At 33.1% G+C, this 24,731-nt stretch overlaps 1 protein-coding gene across 1 annotated transcript in view; it reads right to left on the bottom strand.

The window, feature by feature from the left end:
- Positions 1-24,731, bottom strand: part of LOC106102123 (protein dead ringer) — a 104,049-nt gene that overhangs the window by 75,022 nt on the left and 4,296 nt on the right. The window lies entirely within an intron of this gene.

Genomic DNA, 24,731 nt, shown 5'->3' with positions numbered 1-24,731 from the left:
ACCGAAGGCAAATGTAAGGCATTTTATCAACACGTGGCGTTTCATTTGAAATTTTCGACTTTACAGAAACTATTATACTAAACAACCACCGTTTAATTACTACAACTTATTCTATAAGGTTAAGTAAAGATCACAATCTCACAAGTATACATTGCTCTGTTCATTTTTATTAGACGAGTGCACTTGCTAGGTCCTGTCTCTTAAATGTCAAAGGATATCTTAAACAAAAAATGCTTAATTAGACGTCTGCATACAACACGGGATACGTAATATCCCTTGCATCAGTATTTCACGCGGCACAATGGATCTCCCACGCAACGTCTGGGGTCTCGCATATCCCATTTGCAATTTTTAATAATCTGCATAAACATATGTAATGAGAATCTGTGTAGTAGCGTATAATTTGATATGTGTAATTGAAGAAATTATCAACACCATCACCAGCTATACATCCTTACTGAGGGGATCCGAGACTACCCTAATTTAGGGGTGAATAAAATCTCATGCTAATTGAACGGAGATATTTTATAAACAAAGGAACGCGAAACCGTGTATACATCTATGGTTGAAAGTTAAAAATTAGCTCATCCAAAACATACCTATAGATTCTATAATTTATAAATGCAGCTTTAAGAATTTTAATTCACAAGTAACGCTTAAAAAGAAACGCGCAAATTTTCAAACCGGTTAAGGGCGCGCCGCACGCGGTCATGTCAATCAATATCTCCTTCCATACTGTATTGTACAAACCAAATAAAGCTGCATTAACACTTTCGCTATTGCATATTAAAAAGCTTCGCCTAATTTAAACAAACCACTTTATCTAAAAACACTATCAATCAAAACCAATCCTTATACTATTGCATTAAGGTTAAAAATTAATTTAAAAGGATCAAAGTCACAACGTATTGATACTAAGGTGATGGGCAATCGGACCACACACGGTCGCTTGTCGAGATTCGACCTTTATAATACAATATCACTTAGTATACTTTAAAGGTAAATGAAGTAGTTGTTAAATATGTCAATAGGACTTAACATTGAACTGACATTTTTAATCTAGGTAAAATATAGATGAACTAGCTGTCGCTTGCGACACCGTCCACGTAGAGTTAAAAAAACAAAAGTGAACCCGATGTGTTCTTCCAGTCTATCCTCTACATCTGTGTCAAATTTAATCTAAATCCGTTCAGCAATTTAGGCTACAAACTCTAACAAACATCGATAATTACAAAACAATATTAGATTATCAAACTGCAACAAAGCATTGGTCACTAAGGGAGGCTCTTAGTGTACTAACATAAAATACTCTATAAACAATAATATTTTGCATGACTTCGACAATCGACCGCTGAATCAGTGAACTGTGGTTTTATATCGTTTTAACATATTTGTGTTACTGATTAGATACAAATGAGGAATGTCAATAGTTTTATTTAGTGAATATCTTAAGAGAAACCAGCGTGACTCAGAGTATTAATGCAAAAAATTGAACACCATGTAGATATCTACAGGGGACTCTGATCATTATGTGGTAAAACACGATATTGTGTTTGAATGAGACTTTATGTTTATAAATAAACTAGCTGTTGCTTGCGACTTCGTCCGCGTGAAATTAAATAATATCATTGCCTATGTTACTCACTAACAACGTAGCTTTTTAATGTAAAAAAATTGAAATCGATCCAATAATTTTTGAGTTATTTTAACACATACTAATAATATAAATGCGAAAGTTTAGACGGATGGATGTTTGTAAGAGTTTGTAGCCTAAACGCTTGAACTGTTTTAGATGAAATTTGGTAAAAATGTCGAGGACAGTCTTTTGTTTTTTTTTACATAACCTAAAGCGTGTTGTAAGTGTAGCAAGGTTGCCATGGTTTGTCATCAAATAATGTCAATTTGACATTCATATTTGATAATTTGTCACATGTAAACAATAAAATTGAATTTTCATAATTTTATGCGCATGAAGTCGCACGGGGACAGCTAGTCTTCTTAAATACTTATTGCAAAATGTGTTCTTCTCAAGAAGACAAAGATTCAAAGGGATTGACATGACTGACTCTTGGTTTAATGCAAACAAAAATAATTATTAACAAATACATATAAAATAAATTTAAAAAATTTCATTTAAAGTTATTAACGGTAGCGAATCCATAAAAAACTATAAATAAATTAAACAATCATAAGTGGTAGACAAAGTAGCAGGCAACGCGACAGGAAGGGGCGGGACGCTGCGGCGACACTTCGACGAATCCTGCCCCGAGACTAGCTTATTTTGTAAGCATTCTGTACTATTAAAGCATTTTATATAATGTATTGCAGTTATTTTTTAAATAACATATGCAAATAGAATTATTTACGGAAAATAAAACTACACATTTTCAAAAACACTAGACAATAAGAGGAATATTTCGGCAGAAATATACAGTTATATATAAACAGTTAATAACTTAATTTCTACATTCTTAATCAAACAGTGAGAGAAGTTAACTTTACCGTAACAAGCTACTGTATTACTGGACCACACTGGAGTTAAGAAAAGGCAATTATGTGACAACATTAAGCGTCCCAAGTGGAGAGGACAAACATAACGCGGGGGCGGGTATCCATAGACGTAGCACGGTGGCTAGACCCTCTAAGAGATACTTAAAGCTACCACGATATGGGAGGCCGTCAACATTGTATCTCAAAATGTCTCTTTTAAATAATAACTGCCACACTTAGTTTAATTGCAATTTAATTAAACCCTTATACTGATGATATATTTACTCGTCACCTAAAACATTGCAACGTTAAAATCTTGTAGGAATAATTTTGATAGGCATTTTTTTATGATCCAAAGATCAAATACAATAAATAGGGACATATCTATACCATTATAATAAAGCGTAAACACACACTTCTTTGTTGCCAAAGATGTCAGCAATTACAAGATATTTTTGAATCATTCTTTTTTTAATAAAAAGCCCTACACTTACGTCACACTTTAGGCTATATATTTTCATGCTATTAAACTTAGGGGGTAAATATTTTGGATAAAAACTCTAATGTGGGAAAGAGACCATAAGTTGCTGCCAACATCAACAAAGCAAGGTTGCCATGGTTTGTCATCGTGTCATGTCATTTTGACATTAGTAATTGATGATTTGACACATGTAAACAATAAAATTAAATTTTCATAATTTTATGCGGATGAAGTCGCACGGGAATAGCTAGTATTAAATAACATGTAAATTGTAACGTTAACAAAAACTATATAGCGTGATAGAATTAACATAATTGAATGCATAACCCCTTAATGCTGACGCGTGCATTAACAAATAGAAGATCGGGGCCAGAGACCACCGGTGGTAGTCACAACGTCATTGACTATTAAAAAATGCACGTCATTTTAGGTCTGTACACATAAACGTTTAAAGTAAAAAAATATCGAATCTTAATCTTACTTCTTACTAATATTATAAATGTGAAAGTTTAGATGAATGGAAGGAAAAAATGTCTGTTAGTACGAACCGCCAAAGTAGCGTAATAGATCTTACTGAAATCTGGCATAGACGTAGAATATAAAGTGAAATAATACATAGGCCACTAATTTTATTTTTTAATCCCACGCGAACGGTTTTGCGGGCGACGACTAGTCTAATTATAAACATGGATTTTAAAGCAATTTTAATTGATTTTTTTTATTAACTTTCTCTTTTAACATTCTAAGAAACAATCACGTCTTCTGTCAATCTTGAAAAATGGTAACTAATACTACGGGTTTAAAAAGAATTTTTTTTTTCAAAACTAGGCAATGGTATCCTCAAAAGCATATTTTTAATGAATTATCGCTTCGATATAAAGTTTTGTTACAAATGACACATTAAATATCGTCCATGTAAGTAAATATACCGTTACATGAAATTTGAGGCGATATGTTAATACACGCTAATACGGCTACATGTGAATTTCCGTCCATTACATTCCAGATCAACGACCATACAAATTAATACAAATATGTATGGTAATAAAATTACGTATTTTGAATTTCGAATACTCTTTAACAATTTATTTTTTAAAAAGCTGTCTTTTTATAAACTAATTGGTTTGTTCGTAAAAAGGTAAAAAACGATGTCTCATAAATTATAGTACTATGTTAGCTTAGTCTACGCATGTGCTGTGCACAAGGTTTACGTAACTGTTTAGAGATAAACGAAATCTCAACTGCATATAATGCTACCGAATCTAATCAGACAATATTTATTCAGTCAAATTAACTTTTCATACATATTTGTTGACATATATTAAATGTTCAGCCACAAGAATTATTAGATTAGCATTTCTACTAAATTGAGTAACTTTTTCCTTCTCACTCAACATTTTATAAACTTAAAAAAAAAATCACATTTTCCTTTAGCGTAATCTTAAAAAGTTTAACTTTTTTACATTTATCTTAACGATAATAAACTACATCATCGTGATATAACTTTTTTGGACGTAAACTTTTACATTATCAAAGGGCGATTCTAACCACGGGAACTAACAAAAAGCGAGTCGGTCGCACGAAAGCTCGCTAAACGACTTGTTTTAATGCCCCATTCGCACTTCTATAGAGCGCGAGTCCGTCGCCGAGAAAATGCCTCGGTCGAAGCGTGAATCGATACTTATTTGCATACGCTATAAAAGAGGCCAGTCGACAACATGCATGATATATTAAAATCACGTCGCCCGGAACAATTAACTGAAACGAGTGAGCGATCCAAATAATAAAAAGTGCCTTTGTCATTACAAACAGTCAAGACGTATTCTAAGAAATACTATAACGTCAGGAATAATAAGTGGGTAATATCGATGAATCGGTTTTCAGATGGCCGGAGTGTCGAAGTTTCGAAGCCAATGGCGCGCGCGCAATTCTCCAATATGGCGGATATTATAATTGTTGCGTTCGCGCGCGTTAATAATGTGTGTGCAAATTCTGGCTTCGTGTTCACTTTTAACGAGCCCATTTACTTACAATGTTTTATTTTTTAACACCAAACCTTTGAAATAAATTCCCACTTTATGAATTGGCTCTTATAAAATATTTAGAGGCTAAATAATTTTTAACTACAATTATAACCTACATGCATTATGCAATACAAAATATTGACTCAGTAAATCTACTGTCTCCTTAATAAAAATATTAGGAAAAAACGTGAATGTAAGAAATATTGGTATTGAAAAGCAACTTCAAGTAAAATATTTAAATAATTGATGAAACAACCTTGGCCATTGTTATATGTTAAAGTATAAAATATTGATAATTGGTTAATTTTCCCACTTGTCAATCATCGTAATTAGCATCATACAGTGACATTAGATACGTTCGAGCAATATCAAATGAATGGCGCAGATGTCTCATTAACTAGTCAACATTATATTGAAAATAATTTTACGTCGTAGCAAAATACGCGTCAGTTAACCTCAAAATCGATGGAACAAAAAGAGCGAAACGAAACACATCACCTCCAACCTGCGATTGAGAAACAAAATTTGAATAACAATCAATAAATTAATGTACAGCTATAATATATTCAAGCGGGAGGCTGCGACACGACGGTCGCACGAGCTCTGAATCTAAATTAAATTTTATAATAAACGTTCCTTTCAACGCCTTTACAAATAGAATGTTACTTTTCTTAACTTATAATCATTATCGGCCATTACAATACTCCTTTGACTGTCGTTAAAGTGGACTAATCTCTCTTTACGCATGAAAACGTACGGCGCCGAATGTGTTTCTCGTGTCGGCATAATTAGTCTGCAATTGTAAGCTTTTATTTCAAGAGACCGGACGGTAAGTGAATGTCATACTTTCACGTGCTTTACAATAATTATTCCAAACAGTTGTGATTCAGTAACTCAAAGCATTAGTTTATCTCGATTTAGCAATTGGATAATGTTAGCTAAAATTACGAGTACATGCTTAAATAAGACGCTCTATTTATTTGTTCAGAGTGATTCAAGAAATAGTCATATTATATTAATTGAAAATAATTAATAATACATACGAATAATCTTTATCATTATGTTAAAAGATGTTTTATTATCGAACTATTTTAATTTTAAAACTAAATAAATATTTAAAGTGATGTAATAGATTTGTGATGATTGTATTAGATAATTTTCACATTAGTCAACTTAAAATATGCAGTACAAAAATTGAGATTATTATACTAGTTATTATACTAGTCCGCGTGGAATTTAAAAATACACAAAAGTGTGAAGCCAATGTGTTCTTCCAGACTATCCTCTAAATATATACCAAATAATATTGACATCCGTTCAGCCGTTTTTGCTACAAATTCTAACAAACATCCGTCCATCCATCTAAACTTTCGCATTTGTAATATTAATAAATATGTCTCTATCATTTTTATATTTAATTTTTATAACCAGCATGTATTGAAAAAATAATTAGATACGATCATTTTAACTTACTTCCCGTTAAAATTATCTGTATCTCATTAGATCGTCGGTGTTCGAAATGAAAATATTTAAATTGTCGTGCGGCGACACAAATAGCAGCTCGTTAATTACCGACTGTAATCACATTTCGCCAAACACGTTACGACACACATGTCCCATCCCTTCGCCGTTCTAAATTTAAATATTTAGGCGGGAGCTTGCGCCACGCTCCCTGTCTCGATACAATCGAAAATAATTTATGAATCTTTGTTAACGTCTGTTGATGAAAATAAATATCATTTAATGCTCGATCTACCACAGAGAGAAATAATAGTTATAATAGTAAACAGAGTAGTAGTAAGTATATAGGTGGGGGAAGGAAAGTACTGGAATGGACGCCACGGACGGGGACCAGGATAAGGGGCGTCTTCCTTCCAGGTGGACCGACGACTTAGTCCGCACGGCGAGTAGACGTAGGATGCGGAAAGCGGAGGACCGCATTCTGTGGAAGGCATTGGGAAAGGCCTATGTCCAGCAGTGGGCAGACAAAGGCTGATGATGAAGATAGTAATAATCTATAGTTCGATATATTGAGCTGTTTTATTCATTAGTAAACTAACGACTATACATTAGCATAGGAATCTAAACAAATATGATCGCAACAATTTTCCTTATAAGTATTGATGTAACACCAACGGTAAATATTTTTATTAAACATGATTGAAACGTGATGGAGCGCAGAACGTTTCATGTACATTACGTATATTTATCTTGAGAACCGTTAACATATTATTTATTAAGGCAAGTTTCTAAAATATACAAGAAATTCATCTATATCGTATAAGGAATATTAATTATTAAAACATTTATTTCGAATATAATGTATAGTTATCTTTTGTTAACATTCCTTAAGTTTAAAATAATTTATAAAATTGATGTCAAAATCATTGAATCGATTCCCGCTGGGTATCGATTCCCGCTAAAATTCGCATGCTAACACGCCACCCTGCGCCCGAATTCCGCGTCATTAGGTTTTCGTGAAGAAAGCGATCATCGATATCCGAAAAAACTACTAATATCAATAATAAGATTAGACTATTAATACTGTATCCTTAGTAAATGACACGAGCAAAAATAAAAAACTAACCTTAAAATGTTACTGTAAATTATGTTAGTGATACAAAAAGTTTTTGTCAAAAGAAATTTTGACATGATATCGAAATTATATCTAAGATTTATAGTTATTTAATCAACTGCCTACACTTCTTTGTAAATTGGACGTTAATAAGGTGCTTCCTTGGATTTAGTGGCGAAGTCCCCTCGCGTGTCTAAATCATGGCCCCCGGGGAACAGTAGCGGAGATCGCGACTCCAAATTGCCGGCTGTCAGAACCGCCATGACTCGCTCACTGCTGCCGCTTGATTGAGCCCGATTAAATAAATCGTGGGAAATACTTTGATATGCATTTTTATAAAAAGTGGCAAAAGCTACTGACTTAAAACTAATGAACGTTAAAATGTGGTTAGTGACCAATTCCCGGATTTTCTTTAACAAACGGCGTTAATAAAATGAGAAATAACAGAGAAAATTGAATATCTCCTTCTTCTTAAAGTGCCTCTCCGACTAGCGAAGGTTGGCGGTCAGTTCTCCAAATTTGACCTTGTCTCTTGCGAGGCGAAACAGTTGGGCGGCACTCGCAATTCCTGTCCACTCTCGGATGTTGCGTAACCACGATTTCTTACGACGACCATTCATTTTATTTTGCAAATCTCTATAAAGTTCATGAGTTTTAAAGGAAGTTTTCTGCTGATCTTAAGAAGATGATCAAAGGTCATCAAAAAAAGAGTATAATAAAATGTATTTTCATATCAGAGATCTTGTCTGCATAAATTCACCGCTGCGGATCTATAAGACGTTGCGCAAAAAGCGATCGGCCGTCAATCAGAGCATTACGATGTCTCGATTCACGTTCGATTCTCACGCGTATAGTCTGTGGCAACACGCCACCGCTCCTTGCCGCTTACTCTATGGCACGCCACTTCGCTGCGTTCAGGATAAACGATCTCGATTCTTAGAATAACGCAATGGATAGACGTGATGATACCTTTCTGATTCCACCGATGTATCTACAAATAATATATAATTTAGCATTAAAAATAATAAATCCAGTTAGTAATTTTACTTTAGATTTTAATGATCTTAACGATTTTGTCGTGAGAAACGTTCTAATTAAGGAATTTTAGAGTAATCACGATGCGCGCCAAGAAGCGGCAACAGTATTTCTTAAAATTGTATATGTGATGTTAGGTATATAGTTTCATTTAAAAAAAAATCATTCAGCCTTTCAGAGGCACCATTTGCTTTCACAACTAGTGAAGTACTGTCTACAAAATTGCACTTTGCTCAATTAAAAAAAATATATAATGAAAAAAGGTTATACGGCTACCGTTTAATAGCGGTCCATTTGATTACAAATTACTGTAATTATATGCATCAGTATCGGTGCTGGAGGCTCTGCACACGCTAGCATTCTGCCAGCGAACTTATTGATATAATCTGCAGCAACGCAACAGATAATTTAAATTGAAATTAATGTTACTTGTACATCTATTTTCATTATAGCATGGTGTGGGTGACATTCCACTATCTTACGGATCTTTTTAAGTGCTGTTTCTTTTTTTTAATTTTGTATTAGTGTTGCTGTAAATATTAAATGTGTCTTTTTGTATAATTGTATATTACCTTCGGCCATACGTTCTTGTTACAGTAAAACATATTATTGATATTTAAATTCTTTATAATAAACGATAACAGCGTGGCATAATTCTGTCATTTAAATTGCAATTAAGTTTATCTATATCGGTATAAGGAGCTCGCAAGCGTCGTGTTGTCGAAGCAATCATGAGCGACTGAATAGTTTATTTCCTGTGTTTAACGCTTCATGTAGCCTTAACATCAACATTCCAGTTTATAATATGCGATATTATTGACTTGGAGAGGGGAGGAGCGGTTCATAATTAGAGGATAGCGGGCAGGTCGCACGATAACTAGACTTAATGTTCATAATAACGTCGCAACCGACGACGCCATTTTGAAATGATCGGGGTAAGATTGCAATTACAACTCAGTGTTGCCGTTACGTTGATCATAAAATTTCACATTTTTTTTAATACTTCTGTCCATATATCGCAATATAAGGAATATACGTGCGAAAAATTGGCATATAACAAAACTTTTTTTTATCTGTTGCGGAAAGGCATAGTCTTTCAGATGTTCTCATTTATTGTCCGCTAAAGTTCAGAAAGTAAACTTGTTACTAAAATAGGTTACTGGTTTTCATTTTATGATGTTAATAGTGAATAGTTAATGAGTCTTTCGTACAATAACGATGATTGAATGATAAATAAAAACTTTATAACGCCTGCGCCACATCACTAGCGCCGCTCTAAATACTGCTACAAAAGAAACGTTTAAAAACTCAAAAGGCTTTTATTTTCTTTCATAATGCGCTTTATTATACAGACTTAATTAATTATATTTAATGTGTCTCTTTATTGTCGTCTGATGACGTTTAAAATGTTGTAAAAATTTGGTACTCGTAGTGTACCGTTTTCTATTCTATTGTTTTGGTTTAAACAAAATAAAATATGCATTTTAATAATATCTTATTAAAAATAGTGAGGTAACAAAGTAAAAAAAAGTGTATTCACAATTATTTTCGTTAAACTTGATTTCTCACACATTAAAATTGCCATGACTTGCATCTATAACAACTATGTCACTGTTCAACATCAAATGAAGTACTGATCAAATACGTACTAATTTATCAATTGTAAAAAATAAATAAAAAAATGTTATTGTATGTAAGTTATTCTTTCATCCGTAATGTATATACTTTAGTCATTCAAATCGATTCACAAGTATAAATTATAACGTTTTATCAAAAGAGTGTTTATTGCGATCCTACCGCAAGTAGGGTCGGAGTAAGTAATGTGAACATGTAAATGGAGAACACAGGGGGAGACGCGCACGCGCCGCTAAGCACACTTGCAATGATATGTTTATAAATAACTTAATAAAGAGGGTAGGACATCACTAAACATTATAAGTACACACAATGTAATAGGGAGTGTACCGATTGTACTATTTTTATATAGGAAACGCTAAAGGTTTTTTATGCGCTTCAAGTTTTGTATGCTATGGCGTCTAATTGCTTAGTATGTTTCCATTATTATAGAGAAAATTAATGCTGCTGTTAAAAAGTATTTGGTTTGTAGGAAAATTATTATCTATACTATTATAATAAAGCGTAAACACACACTTCTTTGTTGCGTAAGATGTCATCAATTACAGTATATTTTCGAATATTTTTTTAATTAAAAGCCCCACACTTACGTCACACTTTAGGCTATATATTTTGACGCCATTAAACTTAGAGGGTAAATTTTTTATTTAAAACCCTAATGTGGGAAAGAGACCATAAGTTGCTGCCAACATCAAGGAAGCAAGATTGCTAAGGTTTGTCGTGTCATGTCATTTTGACATTTGCTTTTGATAATTTGTAAACAATGAAATACAATTTTCATAATTTTATGCGGATGAAGCCGCACGGGAACAGCTAGTGTAATAATATTCCTAAATTTTAATTTTGGGTCCTTTATTATATCAACTAAAAACTAATCCAATTGTTTGGACAAAAGTAACGGTACTGACTACCCTACAACAAACAGTACCGCTACCTTCCCCGTCGAGCGGTTAGGGTGACATAACCCATCTTGATACTTGAAATACATTTTTAATTTTGGTCCTGTTTTTAAATGTTGCATTTTTTATAAAACAAGTAATCAATTAGTACCGGATATCTACTAAAATTCGAGCAAAAGGGTAACTGTTTAGTTATTTTTTATACACATTGAGCAATTCCTAGAATTTGTCTCTAGATTTGCTACATTAATAAGCAATTTAGTAACACATTCGACACACTTTAAATTCTCAATTTCATTACAGAAATACAATGTTTTTCAAGTGTACTTGTACAATGATTACTAACGACTCCCTGTCACGGTAGCAATACAATGATCAAAACTTGTTATTCCCTCTATACATCAAATTTGAATCACGAAATTTGGCAAAAAAATGTTAACAATACAAATTCCGACAAACAACTTAACAGTCAATTATATCTTTGTTTTTCATGCAAAAGTTATTTCGTAAATAAAACTGTCAACAAAATATTTTATTCAAGGTATGGTTTACTTTTATTTAAAAAATTAACATAGCCATTAAATTACCGTTCAAATTATGTAAAAATTATTATTTCTTTACTTAAATTTTACTTATTATTATACTAGCTTTCGCCTGCGACTCCGTCCGCGTGGAATTTGAAAAAACGAAAGTGAATAGCCTATGTTTTCTTCCAGACTTTCGTCTACATCTATGCTAAATTTCATCGAAATCCGTTCAGCCGTTTAGGCTAAAAACACTAACATACATCCATCCATCCATCCATCTAAACTTTCACATTTATAATATTAGTAAGACTATATCATGCTATAGATATCAATGTAGAGGATAGTCTGGAAGAACACATAGGCTACTTGCATTTGTTTTTTTTTATCCCGCGCGGACGGAGTCGCGGGTGAACGATAGTAAATATTATTAAAAACAACGACTAAATATCCCTAACTCTGATTTTAACTGTTCACATATAATAACAGTATCACCTATATGTAAACGTAGTAATAAAATTCTAATTCAAAGTATATATTTTGGCGATATAAGCGGCGCCTTTGTGTTGTCTGCAAACAGAGCGAGCCGCAGTCGTCCGACACTTTGCCTCAGTAAACAGTACTATATGACCTGATATATTTACATATGTTACGGTAACTCATTCAACTTTGCCGTCATTTTTATATATTCATCATTTTATCAACGTTATAAGCATGTATTTTAAAGGTACACTGGTAGAAGTAACAAAAATATGAATGGATTGCGTGGAAGGTGACACGATCAAGAAGTGAGTGATGACTGAGATGACGGATAGAGTTGTCTGGAGGACGAAAATCTGTCCCGCGTCCTAGGGGAGTAGGATAAGAAGGGAAGATAAGCATGCGTATTTTTATCAACTTATTTTTTATTTATTTATGCAAATATACAATATTACAATTCAAATATAATTTTACAAATACATTTCACACATTTTTTTTTCACTTTAAATTTTGAATTCAGTATTTTGTTCACTTATATATCCTTGGCTCCTATACTAGGTTGATTGCCTGTATAAAAGGAGCCAATGACTTCTGTAATTATAAAGTCATTGATTCGATTACCGAAGTAAATAATATAGATGTAGGTACATAAGAATACAGCAAGTTCTTAATTTCGTTACCTCAAAGAAAAGTACACCTGCTCTGACGGACAGTTGTACAACAGTTTTATTTCTTCCCAGTGCTTTAGTACCGAAAAATGACCACTGTATTTTGATCCCTCGGGCACTTCCATTCACCCTCTGTATGGACTGTTTTATTTGGTAACGAGGAAGGTGGGGCAGGTCATTTTACATTACGCTGGGTTCACATGGAGTTTTACTGCTAGTAAATAATTAAGGGGCTAATTTGATGCGCAAAAAGGTGCTGTTTTTCGTTGTTTATGCGGACCGGCCTCAATTGAAGGATATTGGGACAGATGTAATTATTCTTTACCCTATAAAGGTATATAGGTACATACCTTTGGTTGCTTATACGCAGTCGATGCCAATTTTTGTCTCTAAAAAAAAATTTAGAGTTTTCGTAAACTGATTGTTAGTTCGAAAAATGGAAATTGTAAAAGTTTGGTGATGTGAAAATAAGGTTTCTAATAAGTACAGAATTACGATTGGAGAAAAATTAAGATTGCATTTGGATGGCTATAAAGGTAAAGAAAGACCCGATAGAGATGTATGAAAGAGCAGTACATACTGTGCCGACACTCCGTAGGGACAAAGGCTTGATGAAGAATACTGACTGGCTTCATAGCTTTAAGTTTTCGTAATTGTCAAAGGATACTTTTAGTTTATCTTAACATGAATATGTGATTTAATGTTTTGCATCGTAACGTCATTTATCACATTTCAAAACGATTATTGCACAAGAAAAGTTAGCGATGTAACGTTTAATCGTAAAGTTGCTTTTACGATCAATAAATAGATACATAATTATAGTCACTGATCGATGCTGAACATTAAATTGCTAAGGTTATCCAAAACAAGATATCAAACGTAACCATGCAAATATATGTCGATACATGTGATATACTGTTGAAAATGTAAGCAGCAAATCATATTAAACTATACCAAGAAAATATATTTTGCAAGACTTTCTATTGCAAAGCCAAAACCAAAACAATGACAAAAGTTGAAATAGTGAACAATGTCTTCATGCAAGCAAAAAATTTCATAAAACCTACAAAAAATCTAAATTTGATTAATTATTTTTTGTGGTACTCTCTAGCTTCTGTAAGAAAATCTGCCAAATCACAATATATTAATTGTTTAAAACACGCATAGATGTAAAAAACTAAATAAATAAATAAATAAAATATTGGATCTTTATCTGTAATAAATAAATTATTATTATTATTATTATTATTAAAAACGCCAATTATCTTACTAATGTTTTAAATGGAAAAGATGGATAGATGGTAGTATGTTGATGGTATAAGAGGATTAGGTAGAAGATCTCCAAAGCGGTTCAACAGAACAGAAATGTTTATTATAGTTATACTCCAGTAGAACACATAGACTACTCACACTTTTCTTTACTAACTAGCTGTTCCCTTTCGACTTCACCCGCATTAAATTATGAAAAATTTATTTTATTGTTTCCATGAGTCAAATTATCAATTGTAAATGTCATGATGACAAACCAAGGCAACCTTGCTTCCTTAATGTTGGCAGCTTGTAGTTTATGAATGGCCCCTTTCCCACATGAAAGTTTTTTCCAATTTATTTATCCCCTAAGTTTAATAGAGTAAAAATGTATAGCCTAAAGCGGGTCGTAAGTGTAGGGCTTTTTATTAAAGAAATTATTATTCAAAAATATGTTGTGATTGCTTACATCCTGCGACACAAAGTAGTGTGGTTTACGCTTTATTATATTAGTATAGAAGCATAGATTGTTAATTTCCCCACAGAAGAAATCACGGGTAGAAACTAACTTATTCAAATGGTAAGAATATAAGGATGTCATATCAAGACGTTCGTTGTCTACAGTCATAAAATCGATGCACCGCTATCAAGTTTCAAACGCGGTCTCAAGTCGGGAAGCCTCGCAAATGTTACATCTAATCATTACCACATCAATACTTAACAATTGAACTTATAGTAACATTCATTATATTACGAGCTGTTGCCCGCGACTTTATCCGCGTCGTATTCGAAAACATACAAACTATATAAATTACAAGAATTAATTACGTATCCCTCGGGAACCGGACATTTCTCCGGGACGAAGCTTACCCCATGTGTACTCCAGACTTTGTTTTATATCTGTGCCAAATTTCAATATGATATGTTGAACCGTTGCAGAATGATCGAGTAAACATTAAAAAACTAAATTAATGAATCCCACGGGAACCGTAACTATTTCCGGGATAAAAAGTAGCCTATGTGTTCTTCCAGACTATGTTCTAAATCTGTGCCAAATTTCATGGAGATCCGTTCAGCCGTTTAGGCTACAAACATCCATCCATCCATCCATCTATCCATCCATCCATCCATGCATCCATCTATCCATCCATCCATCCATCCATCTATCCATCCATCCATCTCAACTTTCGCATTTATGATATTAGTAAGAAGTAAGAAGTAAGATAAGATTTAGTATCATAAAATAAGTAACATCATAAATGTTTGCTTGCGAGCAGAAAGGGAAAGCAAGGTCCATCGCTGTTTTGATAGGCAAAGGAAGACATGACACTTTTGTTTTAAGAGTAAATATAAATGTTCTGGACGTCCAAAACATAAATAAAATTACAGCTTTAACGCATTATCACTTTGTATTAAAATATACTTAGATACAATAATTGAAATTGAATTCTCCGAAGTAACATTATAAAATCTTCGCTTAACTGGATTAGTGTTTCGCCCGATTGTTAACGACAGGCTTCTTTATAAAGAAAATCTAATCACGAAGCACTTCTATTATATGTAAAACTTTTATTTAAACATATCAAATTCTGAAGTCAAGTATCATTGATATGCAATTTAATTCGAATTAGCAATAATGGATTAATGTAACTCAGAGATCGTGCACACGACCGCCCGGTTCGCATAGCCGCTGCACTCTGCGTATCAATCATGCCTCCCCCGCCCACCAGATGGAGCTGATCGTGAAGCAAATCGCCGCCCGCCATTTATTGTTTTCCGAGGAACGATCAAGCCGGTAAGAAGCCATTAGCGTTCTTTACTAATGGTGATGTACCTACATCATTTTAAAATATAAACAGCCATATATATCTGTATGCGTTTCATTCATTTTTGTCATTCTAAGCAATAGCTTTCTCTTTATAATAATCTTATAGAGAGGTTATAATTGGATTTTTGGATATTTATATGTATTGAAATAATTCAAAAACTATTAAATTATTGTATTAAATATATACATTATCAGTGGATAACAGGCTATGTTTTTTTATTACTTTTTATTCAGCGCGGACGAAGTCGCGAAGTCGCGAGCAACAGTTATTTCTTCTATATTACTAGTGTCCTATAACAATTTGTCAAAAACAATGAAATTCACAATATTTTATAATTAACTTACCAAAAATATTGCAATCAATTTATATCTAAACTAATGTAATAAAGAGGAAAGATTTGTATTTTTGTATGTATTAAGATAACTCTAGAACAATTGAAACGATTTAAAAAAATTTTGCACCATTACAAAGCTATGTTGTCACTGAGTGACATGTTTTTACATATTTTTCAAATTCACGCGAACCATGTTGCGAGAAATAGCTAGTAATCAAATATAGTACACCTGAATACAATATAGTAATGCAAGACTTTGGTTACGAATAAGACAGTCACCCTTATCGATTGGCGGGAACTTGATAGTCTTAAGTAGACTGTACTTACGTTGATATCAGAGGATTATTCATGTTTATGGCCTGCGCCTTCGCTTCTTAATCAGCTTATCTTTTACTTTCGCTACTGATTTCTTTTGACTTTCAATTATCAGAAAACAATAGACAATGAATAATTTGAGGTTATGTTATGTCTGATTGACAAACTGACTAATTTAATCTCATCGATTCATCGCTATAACAGATACCCATGAAAATATACGCTAATTATTGTTGATGCAAATATTTTTATTTTATTTTTTTAATATCATAATTCATAGCAGTAAAGTTTTCAATATATATCCAGGGCAAGCAACTGTATAATATTACAATGCAAGTCAGATATCGGTACTCCTTTTACTAAACTCCTTAATGATTCTTTTTATGCAAATGGTTGTAATATGGCAACAAAATATATTGTTAAATTATTTAAAAAGTAAAATAATTAGTTATAAAGTATATTGTATTTAAATCTGATTGGATGATATGAAGAAAGTAATTAGCTGCAACGGTTAAATCTAATTTCCACTGAGTGCTAGTCATCCGCGACCGGTTGTAACTGTCATGTATAGTCGTGTCTTCTGTTGGCACTACTGCGATTGGTGCATAAAATGACAACTGTGGACGAAGTCGCGCAGTTATCTGCTAAGTGGAAGTTTGATGTTTTTATAACCACTAGCATAACCAGAAATGACAATCACAATGTGTTAATTAGCTTCATTACTGGCACTATCGTCAAGCCTATAACAGGACCGAGCAGCAAGTCGCGCCAGTGGAAAAGGGGTGTTAAGGGTGAGTGGTAAGTCGTGTTTAATTAAGGGCAGTCCTGCGCCGATCGGAATATCGGAACGCGATTATAATGTTCATATGACTTCGCGAAGACTTACCAGTGCGGCAGTGATACCGGTGTCGGCTTACATAACTACACACATTGTTTGCTATTTGTCCATTTGTACTAACATCTGTGCCGATTGATTAAAATAATATTTAGTCATGTTGGTATAGTGAGACGACACGACATCGATTTCTAAATCGATTACACAATGTTGTACATACTCGTTCATGTAAGATTCAATTAATGCGATTAAAGATTAAAAAATATTTTTTTATTGATACAATATGACTCTAAGGACTAATTTAGATATGAAATATATTTAACAACAGCTGGTTTTTCACAGTAGAAAATCAGAGTTCGTTTTTCATTACACATACAAAACTTTGAGGTTATAATTTCCCTTAGAATTTTTCACAGTAACTATACCTTGCCGAATTAATTACATTAGTAAAATACAATATTTACATTTGTTTTGCTTTTCTTATTTATTATCTTTAGTCCTTACATAGAAGATTAGGCCGCCTTGACTTATCCTTGCTAATTTTAAACACATTAAAATGAAGATAGTAATAAGTATCCTTAAATGTAAATTAACGTATTCATGTAAATATTATTGAAACGCAAAAAAATCATGTAATTCTGATCTTTTCACTTGTTACAATATTTATCACGGAGTTACCATTGGTTGAGGTGCGGTGGTAAGTGTTCATGTAAACAAACACATTCGACCATCTCATTACCGTTACTTACCATCAATCTGGCCGCCGTCGGAATTGCCTGTTACATCCGTGAGATTGCCCTCTATTAAAACGTTTCCCCGAACAAATACAATCAATGACGATACATTGAACTGGAAACTATATACGAGATACATTAATATTGAGTAACAAAAAAAATCCTTATGTGACAGTTTTGTTCTAATAATTTTGTGACTATGAAAGGGACTATTAACATGGTATACACTAAGTTTGTTTTTTAAATAAAGTATAATAATAGTAAATTGTACGCAATTCCACCTGCTCGAGTCATTAATAATCGATTCGATCAAATTAATTTGATAAATCGAGTATTCACTGTATACAATACGTACACGTGACCCGATACAAACCCGTAGCAATTGTAGCCTTATCGTTCACGACATTTTTCTATCAACTATTAAATTATACAATACTTTTATAATTATAAAATTCTATACAACTAATCCAATCTAACGAATATGAACTTAATTGCGTTTAATTAAAGTTTACATTAGTTTGATTATAAAGTTACATTACGTTGCATGCAGGCGAATAGTTTTAGTTCTGCGAGTCGGGGCCGCGGGTACCCGCATCGAAATGGAAACAATTTATTCGTTAATACCTTCCCTATTGGTTAATATCGCATTCCTATTAATATTGTTGATTAACAGGAAAAATATGATGGTTAACGGTTTCGTAGGTGTTACACAATTATGCAAACTTACAAGACAAATGTAAAATTGATTAACAAACACATTTTAAAAATAACAAACTATCAAGAAATGTCCAATCGTGATTAAATTCCAGCAGATTGTAGTTAAAAGACTGAAGTTACATATACAAGAATATCATAAATCAAATCAGTATAGAAGTTCTGTTACAAGCAAAGAAGCACAATTTGTACGTGAGCGTCTTAATATTATTTGCATTTTAATTCCCAGGAAGAGAACCCATACAATACACTGGGTTGGGTTACCTTATGATTTCTACTTATAATTATTTCTTCATAATATCCGTCGGGACATTTACTGCAGCCTGAAACCAGGCCAAGCTATGTACAAATTAATACATTTATGTAATTCCATTTCCTTGTCATTAGCGACGCCGGCATATTTGCATGTCTACAATTACCCGCCATTTTGTATTCTGGTATAAAATAATAGAGCGGCTAGATCTAAAGATAATTTATTCAAATTTAATGACTAATTGAAAATTATTCACTTACACGCTACGTGCTTCACCTTGCGTAGACCTTTCTAGAAAGTTCGTTCGACTTTCATATTTCTTTGTAATAGATTTAAGAACAATATTTCTTATTTAAGACATGTCCCGACTTCGCACAAATAACTGTAAATCCGAATAAAAATTACGCTGTCCTTTAAATTGAAGAAAATTATATGACAAATATAATGAACATCAAGAGTCTAGTTTACTTTTTGACCGACTTCCCAAAAGAAGGAGGTACTCAATTGAGTACCTCCTAGACGAATTCGTCTGTATATTTTTCTTTTTTATTTTTTTTTATTTAAATAGTTTAATCGATCAGTTTCGGAGTTTCACAGATATTTAAATGACGCAAAATTTTATGTGAAAAATTTTTATTTTACTAACACGTAGTAAGTGACATTGAGACTCAAAATAAGCTACAAATCTATAAATAAATATTTACATACGAGATATCGCTATTCAGAACTTAAGTTTTTAAATCTATATGTTATATGACATACAAAGTAAATAAATAATAGATAATTCATATATTAATGACATCAAATGACACGTTCTTCTGACAAAATCTTACGTTTACAAAATAATCTAAAAATAGCAATGACAAAAAAATGGTTATTCACAATTAGAATTAAACAGGTGCTTTTATATGTTACATCTCATATTTCCTAGCAATATCAGTGACTAACATTTATTTGTATTGATAGATTACTCATTTTAGTATCTTTATCGACTGCTGTAACAATAAACCATTGTCTGTAGAAGTCGTTTGTTTCTGGAGTTTGGTCGTTGGTCAAGTCCTGGGGTTCGAATTCAGAACCCTAGTAACGTAGAAAACAAAACAATTATATTCTGATTAACTGGTTATCGTTTAATTTATTATGTTATGAGGAGGGATGAATCGCATGTTACAAGGAGAACGTTTTTTATAAGCGTGGAAGGGTACACCGATAGAAGTAGACCTAGAAAGAGATGGATGGATTGCGTGAAAGGTGACATGGTGAAAAAGGGAGTGATGACTGAGATGACGTATGATAGAGTTATTTGGAGGACAAAAACCTGTTGCGCCGACCCTACGGGAATAGGATTAGGAGGATGATGATGATGATGTTATTAAGGCAATACGTGACCAATATTATAAGATTTATCATTTAATGCCGCACTCGTCTCTTCACCCAGCATTCAACCGTTTTGTACAGTGAGCCACGAAATACATATTAACTATAACTGCGTTTCATTTTTTTAAGCATTAACTTTTTCACTCAGATTATGACGTCATAGCGTGGCACAGCGCTATGACGTCATAATCTCACACATAATGTTCTTAATACGTATGAATCCAACTACCCTATCCTTATGGTAATCCAGATAATAAAACCGAATACTCCTAGCTTTCTAAGTGGAAAATTGGCCATACTTATATTCTTGCGAAGTACATAACCAAAGTTGGGAATTCTTTTGAATGACCACAGTGGTATAAACTTGCCAAATAACAGGACAATGCGCTAAATCAAGCTATTTAACGTAACCCTTTACAACGGATGTTAAGCCACGTCGTCCATCATTTACTTAATCTATATTTTGACATCAAAACATGTGATGTGGGAAGTTATTTAAGCAAATTATGTCTATGATCAAATCAACGAAAAATCGAAAGATCACTATTGAATACCAGTGTTATATTCTTCAGACGTTTACTAGTCTTATCATAATTCCCAGCATTACTTGAAATTTAGATCATATTAATATGTGAAAGTTTAGATAGACGGACATTTATTAAAGTTTGTAGCCTAAACGGATGAAAGTATTTCGATTAAATTTGGCACAGACTTAGAGGATAATCTAGAAGAACACATAGATTACACACGTACAGGGAGTGCGTAGAATTAAATAAATAGAATTTAAAAAAAAAAGTGTGTCGCGGGTTAGAGCTAGTTTTTCTTCATATTTTTATAGCTAACAAATTAAATAGAGAACAATTTAGACTGTACTCAATTTTAGTCAATTTTAAAACATATTACAAAATAATTTTGCGTACAATTTTTATTAAAATAAAAGTTAATTTGTCGAACATTGAGTTCGATAAGTGCCGTTGCGACTGCGTCACTTAACCCACGCAACCTTCCTTTATAAATATTGAATGTCAATACGATTATTTACGACAGATATATTGAATATAAATGACGAGATAAAAGATCGGGCTCGATTCCTGTGTAAAGATCGGTGACAAAGGCGCTTTTGTCGAGTCAGCCATTTTATTTGTATGCAAATTATAGCTTCGACAAAGGAACGTGATGTTAACTCAAATAAACGAAGCCACAATCTTTTTGATAGAATGAAAAATATTAATACAATTTTATAGCATCTGAATACATTTTATTCCTGAATAAGATCCAATTTACAAGATAACGAGAATGATTTTAAAATATATAAATTCGTGAATGAATTTGCACAAATGTAGAGAACACATTATTAACAGTTAAAACATAAATTTAATGTATGTTTAACTTCTTCAGTAGGCAATAGCAATGGGCACGCGACCAGGTAGCTGGCGGGTGCGACACCTGCCCAAATTTCTGACACCACACGTCACACCCCTTTAGAAACAGATAACAGCAAATGGCCGAATGTTTTGGATATCATTACCTTTTCATTAAAAAAAAACAATGTTCTTTAAAAAATAAGCATCACCGTCAAAATATTTTAAATTTGGAACGAATTGTGGAGGAACATTGAAATGACGTTTTTTTCTTTATTTAAAGTTATTAATTGCCAGCTACAAAGGTGTGAGCTGTTGAAAAGTTGCGTCAGCGAGTTGAAGAAATAATTTCGTGTGAGAGTCGCCAATTATTTCAATTAATGAAATGTCGCGTCGACAGGACAGGAAAAGGAAGCGGTCACCTCCGGGGCTCGGGCTAACTTTAGTGATTGTGCACTGAGTGACGGGAGTTTGATTAATTAATTCGTGACCTATCCGAGTGGGGATAATAAATTGTGCGTGTACCTCCCGTGAGATGTCGCCGGTGGACGCACCGCTGAATAAATGATATACTCAAACGCTAACATTAAATCCGTCTAGACCGAAATAGATTGCTAACGACGTCTTATACAGGTAAATGAAGTCCTCAGAGACGATGGATCATTAAAATTTTTAGCCAGAAATAACTTATTAACTAAGTGCATTTCGGTAAACCAACGCGGACAGATGAAGTACCAATCCTGCGGATTCACAAATTACACACGAGTCTCTCGTCTTTTGCTGTGCAGTGATTCCAAATTGAAAACCTTTTTGCTTAGAAATCTGCTGTAAGAATTACTTTTCAATATCGAAAACTCCAACAATTAAAACACATAGAAAAAGAATAACTATACAAACATGTTTTAGCAACAAACACATACATTTTTTGTTAAAACTTGATTCCTGGAATAACAAATTAAGGCAGCTTATCGAGACGCGGTTTACGATTTTTTGTTTTGTTAATCATGAATAGCGGCAAAAATGGTTCCGCTAAATAAACAATGCCAGGCCGATTGCCCTAAGCCCGCACAGATGTTGGAAGGGACGTCCTTCATACCGTGTTATGGAACCCAAGACGATTTTTGTTATATTAATAATCATATCGGCGCCATTTCTTTAAAAGTGTCGCCAAAGCCGCCTCGCACATGTTGTGCGCCAGACACACTTAGGATGCGTTCATTAATTTAGATTTAAGATGCGTTAAAATTTGGAAACACAGATAATATAGCGATATAAACGAATCATAACAGTTCCGATGAACTATGCGAAATTGAAAAAAAAAAGTATTTTTATGGATGAATGTGGCAAGCAAATATTCAACATAAATTTAATTATGAATAAGATTTAAACCATATCTAGATTAATTTAACTTTAGTAGAATAAAAAAAAATATGATATCTGTGCTTGTTAATATTAAACCTAAGCTTCTTTGTGGGGATTCCAAAAAGGCTGCAATAAGACAATAGTCAAATCGAAACAATCGGAATAGTAGGTAGGATTTTTTGGAGGTACAGGGCAATAAAAATAATGCTCCGAATGTCAGGTACTCGCTTTCTACCATTACATAGTCACTTCATTACATTAAAAAAATACTTTTAAACCTAAGAACATAGTTTACACTTCTATAAATTCTATGCCATTTTTCATTATGGTAACATAATCTAGACGCTCTATAATCGACTGATAGGAATAAAATTTCGCGCGGAAGTTTACAGACCTTTTGCGCCCTAAATTTAACGTGGCATCATCAACTTGCACTTGTGCCTACGGAGGGTCGGTACACTATGTGCTCCTCTTCCATACATTACTAACAGCCGTCATATTCCTTTCTTAAGCATATCCTCTTTCACACAATCCGTCCATACTTTATTCGGACTTCCTCTACCATCCATATTCAATCTTAACATTGCAAAACATGTCCATAACACACTTAATTTTAGCCTTTTACGTGTAAAACGAGGAAATATGATGCCAAAATTATTTGGATTTCACAATAACCATTCAATTTTATAGAAACGTTATAGCTTATTACGTAAATAGATAAAAAAACCTATTGTTTATGTCACTAAGATCACATAGTGATAGGTATGTAATAAAATATAATGGTAAAAGACAAAAACATTTACGTCAATTGTAAATGGGATTCAAATTAACAAACGTATCGGTCAGGTTTTATTAACCATTAAACATTAGTTTACATTCCCGGATAATTCATACTAAAACATACAGCCTTCTCTATCTTACTTCATAGAAAAAACGCGACAACATAATGTTTATGGTCAGCTGTTTCCTTAGCGTAAACCCGCGGTTAATGAAGGTGAAATTATTTAACCTGTATAAATTCAAAAACAGAAACTTATCAGTGATACCACGCTGAAAGGTAACCGTAAAGTTATTATTTATATAACTGAAAAAGGCATAAGACTAATTTAATTTACAAATAGTTAATATAAAGCTACCTTCGATATTTTCAATACTGCATGTCATACATTAATAACATGTCAAAAATAACACGCCAATAAATGTAACGCAATAACTCGACAAATATATTCGTTTAATTAAATATCAACTTTCATTTAAGAAAAGTTTCGTCAAATACTCATCTAACATTTGGAAGTGTTTGCAATAATTTGGAGTATACAGCCCCGTTTATATACATTACAGTACAAGGAATATGCAGTAACATCATTTAAAAAAGGTAGACATAGATATGTCAAAACCGTCTATCGAAATTAATTTTAATTTCTTGATTGCAACTGCACAGTACCCAACATGAACATGTATGAAACATGTTCACTTTTGTTTTTTTAATTAACTAAGGCAAAGGCTTTTTTTTCGGCCAGATTGTTTTTGATAACTATAAAAATGATGTCTCCTGAAG

Source organism: Papilio polytes, unplaced genomic scaffold (assembly GCF_000836215.1).
Source record: "Papilio polytes unplaced genomic scaffold, Ppol_1.0 DF823923.1, whole genome shotgun sequence".
Taxonomy (NCBI): domain Eukaryota; kingdom Metazoa; phylum Arthropoda; class Insecta; order Lepidoptera; family Papilionidae; genus Papilio; species Papilio polytes.
This window is presented reverse-complemented; position numbering and strand designations above follow the sequence as displayed.